Here is a 20417-nt window from a genome sequence, read left to right as displayed (position 1 = left end):
ACTGTGGAGAATATCAAATGAGCATAAGATTTCCATGTGCAAGGTATAACTGACAAGGTGATATAAAAGGAACCGTTTACTATCCTGATGTGCTATTGGCATGCTGATGTAAAAAAAATTATTTTTAAGGTAAATAGGAATAGTATTGATGGAGCAAGAATATGTCAGCCGTCGTCCTGATGGCAGGACATATTATTACTAGAAATGAGATGTGACTGTGTCAGTTAACGAAGAGCAATGCAGGCTTAGATGTGATCGTGAGAGCTCCCGTACTTCACGTCACAACTGGTTCCATGTTGGGTAGTTAGTAGGTGGAATAAATGCAACAACTAGCTGGAGGAACATGACAAATATGCAGATCAGATTTTCCCAGGATGAGGCAATGGGCCAGGTCTTTACAACTCAGAGAACATAGTCACCAAAGCATCCATTCCCCACTGTGGCACCATTAAGGTGGCAGATGGAGAGAATTAGCAGAAAGATACTGGGAACAGCTGAAAAACATCTGGTAAGAAGTGACAACCTAACGGGTGTGCTGGGCTTTTCCTAATTGTGAGGCAATCACTCAAAAAGCCTGGAAAGAAACTTCAATGTTTTGGTGGTGGGAGAAAGGAGTTGGCTGGAGCACTACATTCGAGTTCAGGGATTTAAGGGAATTCTGAAAATAAGTGACTGTAGAGCCTGGTGAAAAAATTACAGAAAAAAACTATAGAAAATTAATTTGCTTTTCCCCAAGTGTCAAATAAGAACCCACTTTTTAAAGGTGTCTGTGAGCCGCTCAGTGGGCCTGGAATCCACTTTAGGAAGAAATTTAATTCATCACCAAATTATGAATAATATTTAAAATGTAGGATTTTGAGGGTATATGGAAAGGTTAGGTGTTCATAGAGAATATGGAAACACTAATTAAACCGGAGTGAGGAAGGTGGACTACTTAATGACTCAATTCGCCATTCCTCTTTCTTGATTTACTATCTCGTGACTTTTCTGGAACCTAGATGAAATATAAAAGGCTTTTTGGCTATTTCTGTCTCTATATTTCTTCATTTTTTTTTCCCACTCCAGCCATTTGTCCTTGACTGTCTGTGTCTCCTTGCTTGCTCCCCCACTTTCTGACAGGGATCACCGAACTTTTCATAACCTCTCTGTCAGGACTCACCGTATAGAGAGTGACATTTCATTTTGGGAACATATTATTTCCGATAGAACAGGAACAGTGAGGACAATGTTCCCTAGGGGGCTGCTAGGTAGAATTTGGGGAGACAAAGGCCATTGATGCCTGCTACATGATTAGGGCAGATTATCTCACAGGTTACCAGACAACCCCTTAGTTGCCACATGAAGCCTGTGTTGGAATATGCAAGCCTATACGTGTTGGAAAGGAAAGAGAAATCTGAGTAAGTGCCAGGGAATCCATGAATTTACCAGTTGCTGTCCAGATTACGTAGAGGATTAAACCAGACTGTTCAAAGTACAGCCTTTCAGTAAATGTTAGGTCCATCTTCCCTTGTCTGGCTTCCTCCTTATCCATTGGATTATATGTTTGTCCTGCCCTTGGGACCCAGGCTCAAACAAGTAAATAAATGAAAACAAGGAATGGAACAATTTACTATAAGCAGGGTCTGACCACCTTACTCTCCAAACATCTAGGGCGCAATGTCCTCTTTAGAAAAGGCAGGTTGCTGTGAGCAGAGGGTCAGGTGGAATCCAGCTACAGAGGGAGAGGTGGGAGGTGGGAGGGGATGAGGGAGTGAGGAGCCAGAAATGGGAGGGGGAAGAGTTGAGCAAGTCTAGTTGAGTCGGGATGGCACATAAACAAGGGCTCAACATGTACTAGAACCCCAGCCTGAAATTTCTGTTACCACAGGACCCCTATAAACCCTGCATATTAGTACATTATGATAATGGTAACAAATTATTATTGACTGGGAACCAGCCACAGAGTGGCCAAGAAAAAGATCCTTACAGTGAGGCGGCATTGCTTATCACACCTTGGACATGTGAAGGGAAGGAGTGACAAGATGGTAGAGCGGTGAGCTGTACCAGGGCAAGGTGACAGAGTATGCAGAGAAGGAGCACATGGTGGTGGTACCTAGCCACGAAAGTTTCACAATCTGTCATTTCTAGAGGTGAAGGAGTAGAGAGGGTTTTGTTGTTGTTGTTGTTTTTGTTTTGTTTTGTTTTTGATTGAGTCCAAGAATCACAGGACAAGGTATATTGAGCCTTGCAGGAAAGTGACGGATGTGTATACCTTACACAGGGACTTTGAGCCACAGCCCAGCTATTTTAGCTGCCTTAGTCAGGGACCGGTTGGGGATTGGACATCATGGTTGCAAGACTGTGGCTAGAGAGGATACTTGAGATGGGTAGTAGAGGGGGCACTGGACTTGGAGCCAGAAACCCCTGGATCTTCCTTTCATTACCTATGTGACTTTGGACAAACTTAATTTATTTGATCTCTGGCTTCTGCATCTGTTCAGTGGGGATAATAATACCAGATCTACCCAAGCACAGCATAAGATTGTTATAAAATCAAATGAGAAAATGTATGTGAAATCGCATAAGCCGTAAAGGTATAAATGTAATTTATTATCAAAAAGTATCAATATCCCATTCTCACTGATAATTGAAGCATTTACTCGGGTACCCAGTGAATTGTGAGCTAACACAGGTGAAAGATAGTGAACCACCACATCCACTTAACCTGTTACTATGCAGACAGAGTCAGATAACACAACAAAATCAATACTTGTTTCAAGGAAAATAGATTATTTGGGATAGAACTATAAAATACAAATATATAATTATGTAAATATAAAATCTTATAGTTCTTTTTACATGTCCAATAAAATGGTGGAGAGTTTCTTTTGGGGTATGGAATTCTGACTAAAAGCAAGATATTTATCATTTAAAAAAATACGGTTCCCTCTTAAGGCCAGTCCTCAAGCTGCAAAGTAAGATATTGAAGACAGCAGTGCATTTAATGCCAATATAAAAGTGACTTTGTTCTTTCTGTCATCTTTTATTCCCACATGTTTCTTTCTGTCTCAGAAATCTACTCAAACTGAAGTCCCAGCAGTCTTTAAATACCAAAGTGAAGACACAGGTGAATCGTCACGTGAAATGTTTTATGTTCTAGATTTGTCTGATTGTTTCCTCATAGTGTCTTGTAACTTTCTCCGCTAGCCCCTATTTCCTGTAAACTATAAATTCTCTCCAGAAGCTTGCTCAGAATAAGGTTAAACATTTTTGGCAAGTGTACTTCCTGTGGCATCTCATCAGGTTGTCCATTATTCGTGATGATAAAGTGGTGACAGCTTACATACCTTCATGGAGAGATTTCCCTTGTAATTAGCAGGCAATCTGGGGGGCAGTGCTTTGACATCGTGTGAATATTCAGCTCACCATTAAAAGTTTGCTTAATGGTTTTAGAATCCATGGATGATTCTTTCTGGAATCAATTATTTATTTGGGGGTTGTAAGATGGTATTTTTCTAATTCTAATATTTCTTTCACATTTTTACCCGGTATTTAATTCTTTTATAAAGCTTCCTCTTTGACTTCAGATGAACTACAGTTCCTCTTTTATATTTTTAATTTATTTTTAAAGATTTTATTTTTTTATTTGAGAGAGAGCATGAGCAGGGCAGGGGAGGCAGAGGGAGTGGGAGAAGCAGACTCCCCGCTGAGCAGTCTCTATCCCAGGACCCTGGGATCGTGACCTGAGCTGAAGGCAGACGCTTAGCCAGCTGAGCCACCCAGGTGCCCCTACAATTCTTCTTTTAAAAAGCAAGTGAAATGCCTTGTTTTTCCTCTTTACTTACCAAGTTTTGCGGTAAGGAATTGCTGTAATAGTCACCTTCAGTAGGGAGACTTTTTTTCATTCTCTCTCTTGAGTATAATTACAGATTGATTGATTTTATTTATTCAATATGCTACAATCAATTAGAATAGTTCTTCTTAGGATGCTTAGATTGTCCCAAATTTGCCAAATAGGAGCCTCATCTTGATGGCTCTTAGGTCCTTTTGACAGATCTCATTAGTCAGTGAATGCTTCTTTGCTTTCTGGCACAAGATGTCCCAGGCTCACTTTATTCTTTTCCTGCTCCAGATTTGTAAAGGGGTTTTTTAAAGTGATATGTTCAGCTATTTTTATAAAGAAACAAGCTGTACCAGACTGTCTCTTTGCCTCATTCATTCATTTAGCAAGTACTTACTAAGTATCTGCCATGTGTCAGGAACCTGGGATATCAAAATAAATCTGGCTCACATCCTCTTCTTGGGGAGTTTAAAACCTAATAGGATGGAGGAATCATGAATATCTAAAGGTGGAAAAGATACATGTTTTACAATAGAGGGGCACATCATATTGTTGAGGAAATTCAGAGGAGTGGAAGGTTATTGGACCAGTTGGATTGTGTGGGATGTGGAGTTGCAGAGTTGGAGTAAAGCTTGGGAAGCAGAGGTGGAAAGGCTGTGTACCTGTGAGACATGGCTTTGTCCAATGTGAATATAAGTGGGATTTGCTATTTGTCAGAAAAGGAAGTCAAAGAGGGTATGGGGACAGTTGGACTCCCCCCCCACCCCCATAGAGGGGATCCACTTATGAACAGTGTTTCAGTACTGTTATAAGACATTTGAATTCTGTTCTAAAGAAAATGGCAACCATGAAAAGGCTTTTGTTCTTTGTTGTTATTATTTGAATTTTAAACCAGAACAGTGATAGGACAGAAGATGTGCCACAGAAGCTTCACAGAGAGGCCTTTTGTCATGTAGGCCTACATGTTGAATGTTGAACAGTCTGGCTAGTAAGAAGGTATAATGACTCAAATACAAGGGCACTAGCTACTCCTGTGATATGTCTTACATGGCAACAGCAGATCACCAAAATAGTTTTAATGTCACTTCATAATAAAAATTGGTTCAATTGCCCATGACTATGAAAAACCCCATGCAGCTCACATATCTTTCTCCCAAGCACAGAACTCCTTCCTTCTTGGTTCTTTCTAAAAATCTTGATCGTTATACCTCCAGATGTTAACTTACATGGTCAGCTTTTTTATTATATAAGCTATAGCACCTAAGCGAAATACCTGAACAACCAAACACTGGTGAAAATTCAAAGCCTCAAAGCTCCTACTGAAATGAGACTTCTTATACTCTTACTTTGAGGCTACATAACTGTTGTTTTTGGTACTTATAACAACTTTCATGATGTAGTTTCTCAGCTTAATTTAATGTATCATGTGAAAGATAAGACAAGCTACTAGAGGCTGTCACGTCAAGAATCGTGAAGATACAGTAGAGGGCATATATTGTTAAATGAGAAACAAGAACTCCAAAATCACTGGGCCTAAAGCTATTCTATGTGATGAAGAGCAGCTCCAACACTACCTGCAAGTATAATTGCATTATAATTGGTGTTTATATCTTGACATTCATCCACAGAATCTGTTCTGGATATGAAATATTTCAGACTTCCATCCTAAATGAAAGAAATGAAATTCAAAAAAAAATTCTTGGCACTTCAAGGGGTAAATTGCTCCATCCCTCTCCTCTTTGATAATTGACAGCCTAATTAGATGGGTTTTGGATTTGTAAACTCATCTTAGCAAGTTTGACCATTTATTAAGCATTTTCATTTTCTCTTGGTTCCTTGTGATTTGAACTTTCCTATCCTGTTATATGTTGTTCAACTATTCTTCCCTCCTATGACTTCAAAAATTCTGCTTCTCACTGTGGCCTAGAATGTGATTTTTTTTTCCCCATGTCTGAGCTCAACTGAGTCTTTTATCTCCAGGGTTAAAGTGTCATAGAGACCTGCTAAAATTAAACATCATCACTTTAAAATGTTTTTTAAATATTTTATTTCTTTATTTGACAGAGAGAGAGATAGTGAGAGCAGGAACATAAGCAGGGGGAGTGGGAGAAGGAGAAGCAGGCTTCCCGCCGAGCAGGGAACCCGATGTGGGGCTCGATCCCAGGACCCTGGGATCATGACCTGAGCCGAAGGCAGACACTTAACGACTGAGCCACCCAGGCACCCCAAACATCATCACTTTAAATTAAAATGTGTAGCATGGAGCTATTAAGCCACCAGAAATTTTCCTCTTTGAAATTCATGGACAATCCCAATCTATGTCTTAAGCTGAAGGAATCTCAGGAGACTTTAATCAAAGCATCCCTTTTCAGGGTATTTATCCTGCCACAGCTCAGAAAGTCTTTTGAATGCCACCATTCATATCTTACCTCTCAGATTGGCAACTTGGGGTGTTTGCCAGCACTTGCCAAAGATCTCTGCTTCCTACTAGGACATCACCTCTTTTTCAGGTCTCCTACTGAGATTGTTCGTCACCCTACGCTCAACAACCCATTCATTCACTCATTTGTTCAGTATACAATTTTCTGGGCATTGGGTATACAATTATGAATAAAAACAATGAGGTCCCTGCCTTTGTGGAATTTACATTTCAGTGGGATATGGATCAGAAAAAGCAAGAGTGCAAATAAGCAAAAAGAAGTTATTCAGTCAAATAAATATAATTTTAAGATATAGTAAATATTAGGGAGAAAATAGCAATAATCGCGCCTCGGATAAACCTCATTGGCTACGATCCTGCCACTGCACAAAGCTTATTAGGGAGAAAATAAATAAGACCTGGGAGAAAGAATAATAGGAGGCACCTGATTTGGATGAGATGATCAGGAAAGGAAATACATTTAAACTGAGACCTAAAGGAGATATGAAGGTGACAGCCATATGAAAAAGAAACGAGGAACGTTTTAGGCAGAGGGAATGGTGTGTTCATGGTGAGAAGACACTAGGCTCATTCAAGGAATTGAAAGAAGCCTAGCATAGCTAGAGTAAGTGGGCAAGGATGAGAGCAGCTCAGGAGTGATGGACAGTGAAGACTAGATAAGGCAGGCCCCTGAAGACTCTGGTATTCAAGGGGAGCTATGTCTGCAATACACCATTTGAGGCTGAGGTCAGATCTTTCCCTTAAACAGATTTTGAGCATAGTATCTAACACCTCCTATTATGTTGTCAATACAAGGGGGAAATATAGAATAATGGAAATATTAAATAATAATGGAGCAATTTGTTGAAATTTGCTCTTTCACTCTTGGATATATACCCAACAGAAATGTGTGCATATTCTCCCCAAGAGACATGTATAAGAATTATCAGAGCAGCATTACTTATAATAACCAAAAGATAGAATCAACCCAAATCTCCAACAACAGCTGAGAAGATGAATCGTGATCTATTCATGCAATGAGAATTAATGAATTACAGCTACATACAACATAATGAGAGAATCTTGAGTGAAAACACCAAGCACACAAGAGCATATTCTGTGTGATTCCACTTACATAAATACAAAAAACAGGCAAAACTAATCCGTGGTGGTAAGTGGTTAAGACCATGGTTACCTTTGGGAGCTGTGGGGGGAAGGGAGTGTTGGGGCTGTGGGATTCTAGCCGTGTCTGGTTCTTGACTGGGTGTTGGTTTCATGGGTGTGTGCAGTTTATAAAAATTCATCAAACTATACACTTAAGATTTGGGGACTTTTCTATATGTATTTTATAATTCAATAAAAAGTTTGCACACCATGCACAGCATGGTGACTACAGTTAATTATACTATGTTTTATATTTGAAAGTTGCTAAGAGAGTAGATCTTAAAAGTTCTGATCACAAGGAAAAAATTGTATCTATGTGTGGTGACAGATGTCAATTAAATTTATTGTGGTGATCATTTCTCAGTATATACAAATATCAAATCATTATGTTGTATGCCTGAAACTAATATAATGTTGTATGTCAATTATATCTCAGTATAAACAAACAAACAAAAAGAAATTTGCTGTGGATAGAGCAATGTTTAGGAATCCTTCTATAACTGTCTTTTGGCTTGGGAGATAACAGTAGTTAATTTTTTCACTCTGATCCTAAAATAAAGAGCAGGAAAAGACATAATTGAGGTAAGCAAAAGTGAGGAGAAAGCAGGAGGATATAATTTTGTTTCACCTATCCCTAACTTAGAATAGCACTATGCTTGAGGTGTACGTACCAAGTCATTGGATAGGAAAAAAAATATGTATTTGTATTTTTTTTTCAGTCTCCTCCAGATATAATAGCAATGAACTAGTGAGCATTTTCAGAAACAACTAAGCAACAAGCCAACCTTTATGAGCTCTAAGCAGCAGTGATAATGATCAATCTATGTAGTCATAAAGATGATATGAATGTATGGGAACTACTGTAACAGAGTTTTGTGCCTCTCTCTGTGTGTGTGTGTGTGTGTGTGTGTGTGTGTGTGTGTGTGTGTGTGTGTGTCAGATTCACCAGAAAATAACCCCAGTAGCTCCTTAATATTTGGAGAGCTTGTAGAAAGAAGGGAAGAATTATTGGATATTATCTTATTTGGTTTGGGTTTCTATAACAGAATACCATAGACTGGGTGGCTTATAAACAACAGACATTTATTTCTCACAGTTCTGGAGGCTGGGAGTTCCAAGATCAAGATGGTGGTGGATTCAGTGTCTGTTGAGAATCCACTTCCTGGTTCACTGTGACCTTACATGGCAGCAGGGGAAGGGAGTTCTGTGGAGTCTTTATAAGGGCACTAGTCCCATTCATGAAAGCTCATGACCTAATCACCTGCCAAAGACCCCCACCTCCTAATACCATCACATTGAGGATCAGGTTTCAACATATGAATTTTGGGGGGGACACAAATATTCAGTCTATAGCAAATATGTTTTGAATTTTAGTTTGAGTTCTAGAGTTTCATTTTTGAGGATATTGCAACTTCAGCCTACAAAAGAATTTTATTGAAGTTAAGATTTTATTTAAGAACATTTCATTTCGGGTTCTGTAGGCACTATTGTGATTACCATTTTTCATACTCATATACATGCCTGTTTTTTATCCTTGCTCTTCCCTGTCTTTATTCTTCTCATTCCACTTTCCTCCTATTGGTTCTCCCTTTTGTTTGCCATGCATAAGCTAACTTCTAAGGCTCTGTGATCTTCCCTGGCTGTGCAGATTGGGACCCAATAGGAAATTCCATCTTCGCATGATCTCTTCCTGCCTGATACCCAGATCCCTAGGAACAGAACCAGGGTAAGCTTTAGGCATAGATGAGGGAGGTGACATTCAAGACTCGGAGGTCTTTTTCAGGCTCTCCTCATCCATGCTGTGAAAACAGATTTCATCTATAGCTTTTCTTAAAGTTATCTTAAAGTTAACTTTCTTAAAGTTATCTTGTAGATTTATGCAAAGAAATGAAGAATATTGAAATCTATGAGCTTGGAGATGACTAGCATGTTAAGATGTTAATGCCTGTGAATATTTACAATGAATTAATATATTGATATCCTTTTAATTCAATAGCTAACAAAAGGGGATGGGAGGATGGGCAAAGATAATGGGAGCTTTTTTCAAGGTTTATTTATTTATTTGAGAGAGCGCGTTAGAGCATATGTGCACGTGAGTGGGTAGAGGGAGGGGCAGAGGAAGAGAATCTTCACGCAGACTTCCTGCTAGCCAAAACCCATGAGATCATCACCCGAGCTGAAACTAAGAGCTGGATGCCTAACTGACTGAGCCACCCAGGCGCCCCAATAGTGGGAGCTTTTGTGTGGAGGCTGTTACATATGGCTTTGAAATGTAATGGAATATTCTCATCCAATATTTGGATCCTTGTCTTACTCAGAGTAAGCATCTTGGCTTCCATTAGAATTTCTTAACTAAACACAATTATCTACCTTTACATTTTAATTATAACTTTAATAAATTGATTAATAACCAATATATTGAAAAGCACAGGGTTTTTCCTAGAAAAATATTTTGATATTCCCTAAAAATATGGTTTTAAATAAAATATTTATTATGTTTTAAAATTCTCTTTCTTTTCTTCATCTTTAAATATTTTTCATTTATCAGTGAATCATATCTCAATATAATTCTAGATACAATGTATTTTCCCTCCTTTTAAATACTTTTATATTCTCATCTGTTTTTATGGCATGTTACTGCATGTCTCCAGAGACACACAGCATTTTTATTTTCAAGTAAATTTATATTAGTTACAGTCTCCAGCTGTTTTAGATATAGGATCATTTCCTGTCGGTACTGTTTCCAGGACAATTCTTTTTTCCCCTCACAAAAATGAAAAATGTAATTTAACAAAGACATCCTATAATTGCCTTCATATATAGCAAGGTATCTAGCAATCTAAATACTTATTTTATTTAAAACATCTGTCTACATAATGTCTAGTGATTGTCCAGGGCTTTATCATCCTTGGGAGAGGCAGCTCTGCCATTTTTATTTAATTTATAAGGAACCATCAAAAATGTTTCCTTAATATTGAATATTCTGCCATTATGTCATATGTGAGTTTTTCTTTTTTTTTTTTAATATATGTGCTGCCGAAGTGAGCCCCCTTTTTCTTTTTTTTAAATGAGACTAGCTTACCTTTTTGGTGCTTGCAATTAGTTTAGTTTTTTTCAAATTGGGAAAGACCATTCTTTTAAAAATCACAATGGAAACATTCTGCAAGAATAGTAAGCTTTTGTTATATATGTATCAAAGTATCATAATAAAATGGTGGCATGCTGCTCTACTCATATAAGTAGGCTTACACTGGAATCACGTTTTAATTGTCACATTCTTTTAGAGTCATTTGTCTGTAGTGCATTTTTGTTTCATTTATAAATAAAAGTGTGAAATCTTCATTGTGCAGTCATTCTGCTGATTAGAGCAATCAGTTGATATTTTCTTGTTATTTTTCAGAAAACATAGGGAGGAAGATGGAAGCTTCTATAAAAGCTCTTTGTCTTGGAGGTGATACTGAATGTTGCTTATAGAGGAATACATTTGTAAACTCTATTTACTGTGCACAACCCTTGGAGCCTAAGATAAAGTGTTTAACTTTTAATAGATTGTATCAATTTAAGCTCAGCTGAACCCCAAAAACAACAGACACCCAGGCTTACAATACTGTGTCTAAATGAGAAAGTTTACCTTTTCCAGGAAAGTAATGAATATATTCCTTTCTGGAACACTAAGAGTATGAAAGGGAAATGATTATGGTTCCCTACTGACATACAGTTATGATTGACAGGAAAAACCAACATGCGTGCCACCTGAGACATCTTGTTCAGGAACTTTCTGGAGGGTAGTAAATTGGTGTTGGCACCAACACAAAAAAATAAAATGACTTGATTCAGCACTTTTCAATTCTAAATCCCCAAACACTAAAGAAAGAAGTAAATATTCATCAAATGATCAAAATTTATATTGATTTTTATTCTACATTAGCAGCTCAAAGTCGAGATTCTTGACAGGGTAGATGTCGGTTTGAATGATTCTCTTTGAAATGAGGATATAGGCACTGAGCTGGGTGCTACTGTGCATTCCTGAGCCATGGGCCCTGATTATTAGAACCATAGGAGGCTCAATTTTTAAAAGAGCAGTATAAAGACACACTTGTTCAGTTCTGTTTTGATAACTAAATTGTTATTATTAGTATGTAAAATAAGTCTTGTTGTTCCTGCTTCATTCCTTCCTTTCTATCACCATGTCAGGACAACTATTTTATAGAATTTCAAAGGAACTGGAGTGCACGTTGTAGTCACAGAGTTAATAGCAGCATTTGCCAGCATAATTGTACTTGGAAAGGAACTGCCAGTCCTGCAGGGCAAGAGAAGCTAAGATTGTATCTTCACATTATACATCTTTAATTTTTAGTTTCTGCCAGAAAGTAAATAAAGATTTGCTGTAGTGGAATTTGGAAGATGGGAACAAGGGCGCAGCCGTAGAATATAAACACAGACTTGATGCCCGTGTCATTGTGCAGAGATTTGCTAAGGAAACAGTAATGGAGAGACATCGAAATTCTAATCATCCCCTCCAGTCCACACAGTGTAATCACACTCCCTTCCGACTGTAGCTCATGACATAAAATGCTGAATTCTTAATGATTTTAACTACTTGCATTATAAAGAGGAGGATGGTGGTGGATAAGGCTCTCCACAAATGCGGTTGTGTAATGTATTTATTCTTTAGGTTTGTTAGGTGGAGGTGTGATTGTTTTTAGTAAGCATCTCATCTTTCATTAAAATGGAGGAAGGAGACATTTTTCTTTACACCCAAACAAATGCAGAATACATAATGAAATTAGCGTTCATGTTAATTTTTCCACTTTGTTTAAATGCTTACCATTTAACAAATATCATTAAGGACATAGCTTTAAAATGCAATTTCCTAAACATTATCATGAATTATATTTTTAAAGGATTTTATTTATTTGAGAGAGAGAGAGAACAAGCGGGGTGGGGGGCAGAGGGAGAGGGAGAAGCAGACTCCCCACTGAGCAGGGAGCCAGATTTGCAGGGGCTCGGTCCCAGGACCCTGAGATCATAACCTGAGCTGAAGGCAGATGCTTAACTGACTGAGCCACCAAGGTGCCCCATCGTGAATGTTTTTAATGACTTGCAAACAGCATCAAGTCAGTAGAAATAAAGATGACCTTTTAAAGATATAACATTTTGCACTTAAATCAGTTATCTTTTGCAGTTGTCTGATTTGATTTTCCATGTATCCATGAATGTAAATATAAATAAACCTTGGGAACCTAAGGCTAGGTTTTCTGGAGCTGCCAATATGGTCATAGGAGTTTTCTATCCTAATGTACAAAGATTAGTATATACAGTAGTCTTTGCTGAGTATAATATTGAAGTAGCTTTGAGACACTTGTTAAATATTTGATGTATATTTAATTTTTAACAATGGGAAAATATTTATATTTTTAAATACTTTTATAACTCTCTTATCCAATGATAAAAAGAACATTCTAACAAACTTACTGTTTCTTTGTCAACATTTTTGAAGTGTAATATTAGTTTTATCCTTAGGTGAATATTTTAGCTATTATTTAGTGTAATTTTTCTGTAATTCTAAGTTATAGGTTCCCTGAAGGCAGGCACCATGTCTGACCGAGATTTGTAACTTGCACAATATCTTACACATAAACCCTGTCAAGATATATTTGTCAAATGAATAAATGAAGGCCCTTAATCAATTTTACTATAAAAAATACGTTGTTCCTTAGTCCTGTGACTCCCTGCTCCAATTCTGTAAGAGAAGGAGGCTTTGCTATTCCACTTAGTCATGCACACAGGACTGAAAAACAACGTGAGACTCTCATCTGCTGTAATGCCAAATGTTATTTGTGTTTAGCCAGAATGTAGCTAATAATAAATATCTTTAAAGAGTTCATTTCTGCACAAGGGAAATGCACTTTAATTGAGGTGAAATTGGTATATAACATTAGGTAAGTTTCAGGTACACAGCATTATACTTTAATATTTGTATATACTACAAAGTGATCACCACCGTAAGTCTACTTACTATCCAAAGTTGTGCCCCTTTGTCCATTTCCCCTTTCCCTTCCCCTCTGGTAATCATCAGGCTGTTCTCTCTATCTATGGGTCTGCTTTTGTTTTGTTTTGTTTTGTTTTGTTTGTTCATTTGTTCTTTAGATTCCACCTATAAATGAAATCATATAGTATTTGTCTTTTTCTGTCTGACTCATTTCCCTTGCAAAGTACCCTCAAGGTCCATCCATGTTGTCTCAAGAGGCAAGATTTCATTATTTTTGATGGCTGAGTAGTATTCTGTTGTATATATATATTCCATATCATCTTTATCCATTCACCTATTGGTGAGCACTTAGGTTGTTTCCAGATCTTGGCTGTTGTAAATAATGCTACAGTGAACACAGTCGTCATGCATGTATCTTTTCAAATAAGTATTTTTGTGTTCTTTGGATAAATACCCAGAAGCAGAATTGCTGGATCATATGGTAGTTTTATTATTAATTTTTTGAGACATCTCCATACTGTTTTCCATAATGGGTGTACCAGTTTAAGTTCTCACCAAGCGTGTGAGGGTTCCCTTTTCTCCACATCCTCTCTAACACTTGTTATTTCTTGTCTGGTCCATCCGAACAAGTATAAGCTGATGTCTCATTGTGGTTTTGATTCGCATTTTCTTAATAATCAGTGATGTTGAACATCTTTTCATATGACTATTGGCTGTCTGTATGTCCCCTTTGGGAAAATGTCTGTTCAGATCCTCTGACCATTTTTTAATTGGGTTTTTTGTTTTTGTTGTTGAGTTGTGTGAGTTCTTTATCTATTTTGGATATAAACCCCTTATTGGATATACGATTTGAAAATAACTTCTCCCATTCAGTAGGTTGCCTTCACATTTTCATTTGTTGCTTTTCTTGGCTATGCAGAAGCTTTTTATTTTGATGTAGACCATTTCTTTAGTTTTGCTTTTTTCCCTTGCCTTTGGAGTTATATCCAAAAAACAAAAACAAAAAGGACCCACATTGCTAAGACCAGTGTCAGGGAGCTTACCACCTATGTTTTCTTCTGAGAGTTTTATGGTTTCAGGTCTTACATTCAAGTCTTTAATTCATTTGAGTTAATTTTTGTAAATGGTCTACTATAAATAAATGGTCTACTGTAAAATAATGGTCTGCTTTCATTCTTTTACATGTGACTACAGTTTTCCCAAAACCATTTATTAAAGAGACTGTCTTTTCCCCCATTGTATATTCTTGCCTCCTTTGTCAATAATTGATCATATATGTGTGGGTTTATTTCTGGGATCTCTGTTCTGTTCCATTAATCTATGTGTCTGTTTTTATGCTGGCACCATACTGTTTTGATTACTGTAACTTTATTGTATAGTTTGAAACCAGAAAGTATGATACCTCCAGGGATTGATTGATTTTTTTTTATTTGTAATCTTCTTCAGTTTCTTTTATCAGTGTCTTACAATGTTCACCTCTTTCACTTCTTTGGTTAAATTTATTCCTAGATATTTTATTCTTTTTGATACAATTGTAACTGGGATTGTTTTCTTTTTTTTTTTTTTGAGGATTTTATTTATTTATTTGAGAGAGAGAATGAGATAGAGAGAGAACATGAGAGGGGAGAGGGTCAGAGGGAGAAGCAGACTCCCTGCAGGGAGCCTGATGTGGGACTCGATCCCAGGACTCCAGGATCATGACCTGAGCCAAAGGCAGTCGCTTAACCAACTGAGCCACCCAGGTGCCCTGGGATTGTTTTCTTAATTTCTCTTTCTTACAGTTCATTATTAGTATGTTGAAACACAACATATTTTTGTATATTGACTGTGTATCCTGCACCTTTACTAAATTTATTTATTGGTTCTAATAGTTTTTTTTGGTAAAGTCCCTAGGCTTTTCTATATCTAGTATTATGTCATCTGCAAATTGTGAGTTTTACTTCTCCCCTTTCGATTTGGATGCCTTCTATTTTTTATTTTTATTTTTATTTATTTGTTTATTTTTTTGCCTACTTGCTGTGGCTAGGACTTCCAATACTATGTTGAATGAAAGTGGGGAGACTAGGCATCCTTATAGTGTTCCTGATCTTAGAAGGAAATCTTTCAGCTTTTATCCATTGACTATGATGTTACCTATAGGTTTGCCATATATGGCCTTTATTATAGTGAGATGTGTTCCCTGTATACTCACTTTGTTGAAAATTTTTATCATAAATGGATGCTAAATTTGTCAAATGTTTTTCCTATTGAGATCTGTTGGGATGATCATATGATTATTACCCTTCATTTTGTTAATGTGCCATATCACATTGATTGATCTGTGAATGTTGAACTATCTTGCATCCCTGGAATAAATCCCACTTGATCATCTTGTATGATCCTTTTAATGTATTGTTGAATTCAATTTGCTAACATTTTGCTTAAGATTTTTGTATTAATGCTCATTAGGGATATTTGCCTATAATTTTCTTTTTTGTGTGTGGTTTCCTTACCTGGTTTTGGTATCAGGATAATGCTGGCCTTGTAAAATGATTTTGGGAGCTTTCCATCCTCTTTAACTTTTTTGGAAGAGTTTGAGAAGAATAGGTATTAAATCTTCTTTGAATGTTTGGAAGAATTCACTAGTGAAGCCCATTGGTCCTAGACTTTCGTTTGTTGGGAAGTTTTGATTACTGAGTTAATCTCCTTTCTAGTAATTGGTCTATCCAGATTTTCTATTTTTTCATGATTCAGTCTTGGAAAATTGTATGTTTCTAGCAATTCATCCATCCCTTCTAGGTTGTCCAATTTGTTGTTGTATAGTTGTTTATAGTAATCTCTTATAATTCTTTGTGTTTCTGTAGTATCAGATGTAAATTTTCCTATTTCATGTCTGATTTTATTGATTTGAGCCCTCTTTTTTTCTTGGTGAGTCTAGCTAAAGGTTTGTCATTTTTGTTTATCTTTTCCAAGAACCATCTCTTAGTTTCATTGATCTTTTCTACTGACTTTTTAGTCTCTATTTCATTTATTTCCAATCTGATCTTTATTATTTCCTTCCTTCTATTAACTTCAATTTTTGATTGTTCTTCTTTTTCTAGTTCCTTCAGATGTAGAGTTACATTGTTTTTTTGAGAGTCTTTTTATTTGTTTCTGGAGGTAGGCCTGTATTGCTATAAACTTCCCTCTTAAAGCTGCTTTTGCTGCATCCCATAGATCTTGGTATGTTGTATTTCCATTTTCATTTGTCTCCGGGTATTTTTTGACTTCTTTGATTTTTTTGTTGACCCATTGGTTGTTCAGTAGAATGTTGCTTAATCTTTATATATTTGTGATTTTTCTAGTTTTCTTTCCTGTAATTGATTTCTACTTTCATATCATTATGGTCAGAAAAGGTGCTTGATAGGATTTCAGTTTTCTTAAATTTGTTGAGAGTTGTTTTGTGGCCTAACATATGATCTATCCTGGAGAATATTTCTTGCACACTCGAAAAGCATGTGTATTCTACTTTTGGATGGAATATTCTGTATATATCTATTAAGTCCATCTAGTCTAATGTGTCATTTAAGGCTGATATTTCCATATTGATTTTCTGTCTGGATGATCTGTCCATTGCTGTAAGTGGTATTAAAAGTCCCCTACTATTATCTTATTGTTGTCAATTTCTTTCTTTAGGTCTTTTAATATTTGCTTTATATATTTAGGAGCTCCTATGTTGGGTGCATAAATATTTACAAATGTTATATCCTCTTGTTGGATTGACCCCTTCTTTGCCTTTTATTACAGTCTTTGCCTTAAAATCTATTTTTTCTGATATAGGTATAGTGGCACCATATTTCTTTTTATTTTTATTTGCATGGAATATCTTTTTTCAGCTTTTTACTTTCTGTGTGTATCCTTAGATCTGAAGTGAGTGTCTTATATGCAACATGTAGGTTGATCTTTTTCTTTTTATTCATTCAACCACTCTTTGTCTTTTCATTGGAAAATTTAATCCACTTATATTTATCAATAGGTATGTATGTATTGCCATTTTGTTGATTTTGTAGTTCCTCTCTGTTCCTTTCTTCTATTGTGGTTTGGTGATTTTCTTTAATGTTATGTTTAGATTCTTTTCTCATTATATTTTGTGTATCTATTGTAGGTTTTGGCTTTGTGGATATCATGAGATTCACATGTAATATCCTATGTATATAACAGTCTATTTTATGTTGATAGCATCTTAAGTTTAAGCACATTCTGACAAGTCTACATTTTTACTCCCCTCCCCAATGTGTTCTGTTTTTGATATACTAGTTTACATTTTTTTATTTTGTGTATCCCTTAACTAATTATTATGGTTATAATTAATTTTACTACCTTTGTATTTTAACCTTCTTATAGCTTTCTAAGTGGTAATCTACTACCTTTACAATATATGTGCTTTTGCCAGTGAGGGTCTTTCTTGCACATGTTTTCTTGTTACTAGTTAGTGCCTTTTCTTTTCACCTTAAAGAAGTCCCTTTAATATTACTTATTAGGCCAATCTAGTGGTAATAAACTACTTTAGTTTTGCTTGTCTGAAAAACTCCTTATTTTTCCTTTAATTCTGAATGATAGCCTTGCCAGGTAGAGTATTTTTGGTTTGAAGTTTTTTCCTTTTAGCCATTTGAATATATCATGCCACTCCCTTCTGGCCTGCAAAGCTTTGGCTGAAAAATCAGCTGATAGCCTTATGGGGGGCTCCCTTATATGTAGCAAGTTGTTTTTCTCCTATTGCTTTTAACTATTGTCTCTTTATCTTTAACCTTTGGCATTTTTAATTTCAGTCTGTCTTGGTGTAAATCTTTTTGGTTCACCTTATTTGGAACTCTCTATGCTTTCTGGACCTGAATGTCTATTTCCTTCTCTAAGTTAGGGAAGTTTTTAGCCATTATTTCTTCAAATAACTTTTCTACCCTCTTCTCTCTCTCTCTCTTCTCCATCTATAATGCTAATGCTATTCCTTTTGATGTTGTTGCACAGGTCCCTTAAGCTATCTTCACTTTTTAAAGTTCTTTTTTTTTTTCTTTTTCTGTTCTATTTGGGTGAGTTCCACTGCCCTGTCTTCCAGGTCACTGATCCTCTCTTCTAGTTCTTCTAGTCTGATGTTGAACTCGTCTAGTGTATTTTTTAGCTCAGCTATTGTATTATTCAGCTCTGTGAGTTCTGTTTGGTACTTTCTTATGTTTTCTATCTCTGTGAAAGTTCTTATTGTGTTCATCCATTCTCCCAAGTTCATTAAACATCTTTATGAACATTATTTTGAATTCTTTATCAGGTAGATTACTTATCTCCATTTCATTAAGGTCTTTTTCTGAGGTTTGTCTTGGTCTTTAATTTGGAACATATTCTTGTGTCTCTTCATTTTGCTTGACTCTCTGTGTTTGTTTCTGTGTACTAGATGAAACAGCCACCTCTCCAAGTCTTGAAGGAATGGCCCTGTATAGGTGATGGAACTTATTGTTCAACTTTGCTCTAGCTTTTAGTTGTTTCTCAGACTTTTATGATTATCTAAGTAGCCTGATTTGTTGTTGATAGTTCTCTGCTATTAAGAGTGTGCGAAAACCTCTCAGTGTTCCAAAGGGAGGGATCTAAGGCAGTGCCTAGTTTTAGGGTAATTGTAAGCCAGAACTTCAGGCAGCATCTTTTAAGATATTTAAATATCTACAGTCTTGTGGGTCTGCAATCATAAACTCTGCTGATTTCTAGACCAGGAGATCTGGAGGTATCCTTTGGGCAAAGTTGCAAGTATCATGGCTTTAGATATGTGTATAAGCACCTTTCTGGGAGGTATCAGCAAGCTTTGGTGAGACCAAAGGAGGATGCAATTATTGTATCTTCCCACCCATGTTCCCTGGGGGTACCTCTGTAGCTTCTGGATATATGGCATACCTAAAATCTGCCCCTCAGGCCTGAAGCTCCAGGACAAGAAGATAGGCCTTTGCTACATGAAGACTGAAGGTGTATTGTAGTCTTATGTTTGTGTAGTGCCCTCGGGGTGGTAGCCTGCCAAAGACTATCTCTTCAATTGTTTCGGATGTGTGGGAACCAGAAATACATTCCCCTTGGCCACCAGAGCCAGATGCTCAAGGAACATCCCCTGTGTGTGTTTCATGTTCCCACCAGATATGGTGGGGTGGAGTGAGGCTTGGAAACATGGGGGAGAGCACTCAGCCAGCCCTGCTATGGGGCCTGAGGGCTCATGGCTGTGGTGTATGGGGACAGTGTGTTCAGCCAGGCTGGCCATGGCTGCAGCTGCTTGGGTGGGCGCTCCTACCAGAGCTAGCAGGCTAGCAGGTGATATGAAAATGTCCCTCCACAGGGCCAACACCAATAAGACAAAAGCAGAATGCAAAAATGGTGCCCACTAGTGCTTTTGTCCTCAGAGAGAATTCCAACAGCATCCTGCCTTTCTGGAAGACACTTTAATATTAACAAATGAATTTCCTTCCTTATGGTTGAGGTGCCTTTCAAAGTGTTGCTTTTGTGCTAGGTCCCTAGGCTACTGGGTCTGTCCATGGGCCCTTTAAGAGTAGATTTTACATTCCCTATAGGCCTATAGTTCTCCTAGAAGTAAGTCCCATTGGTTTTCAAGATGAGACACTTTAGGGGCTCATGTCTCCATTGCAGTTCCCAATGGCTGGGGTGTCAAAACCCCTTGCTCCTCGGGGATAAGCTTCATATTATGAGATCCCTCTTGACTGTGGGTCATGGTGTTACAGGATTTTTCCTCTATTGGTGCCTGCTGTTTCTGGTCACACCACTTTGAAGAACGAAGAGGAAGACGAGACACAGTGGTGGGCAGCAAAACAAGGTTTATTGAATGATAGCAAAGTGATAGTACAAAGCTACCAAGGAGGAAGGGAACCCAAGAGGTTTTATGGGCTTTAGGGGTTTTTGTGGGTTTGTGGGCAGGCTGTTTTAATCTGATTAACCCTCCCTGTGCCTGTCATCTAAGCAGGTTGTTGTCATCTATCTATCACATGGGAAAGGGTGGAGGGTTCCTTCCAGGGTGGTGTAAA

General features: G+C 37.2%; 1 protein-coding gene and 1 pseudogene across 2 annotated transcripts in view; one reads left to right on the top strand and one right to left on the bottom strand.

Annotated features, from left to right (window-relative positions):
• Positions 1-20417, top strand: part of AKAP6 (A-kinase anchoring protein 6) — a 571051-nt gene that overhangs the window by 401363 nt on the left and 149271 nt on the right. The window lies entirely within an intron of this gene.
• Positions 6502-6634, bottom strand: LOC114218014 (U4 spliceosomal RNA; annotated as a pseudogene).

This window comes from Eumetopias jubatus, unplaced genomic scaffold (assembly GCF_037043125.1).
Source record: "Eumetopias jubatus isolate StellerSeaLion01/CBP00866 unplaced genomic scaffold, mEumJub1_p1.0 scaffold_7, whole genome shotgun sequence".
NCBI classification, from domain to species: Eukaryota; Metazoa; Chordata; class Mammalia; order Carnivora; family Otariidae; genus Eumetopias; species Eumetopias jubatus.
Note: the sequence above shows the minus strand (reverse complement) of the source record. Positions and strands in the feature narration are given on the sequence as shown.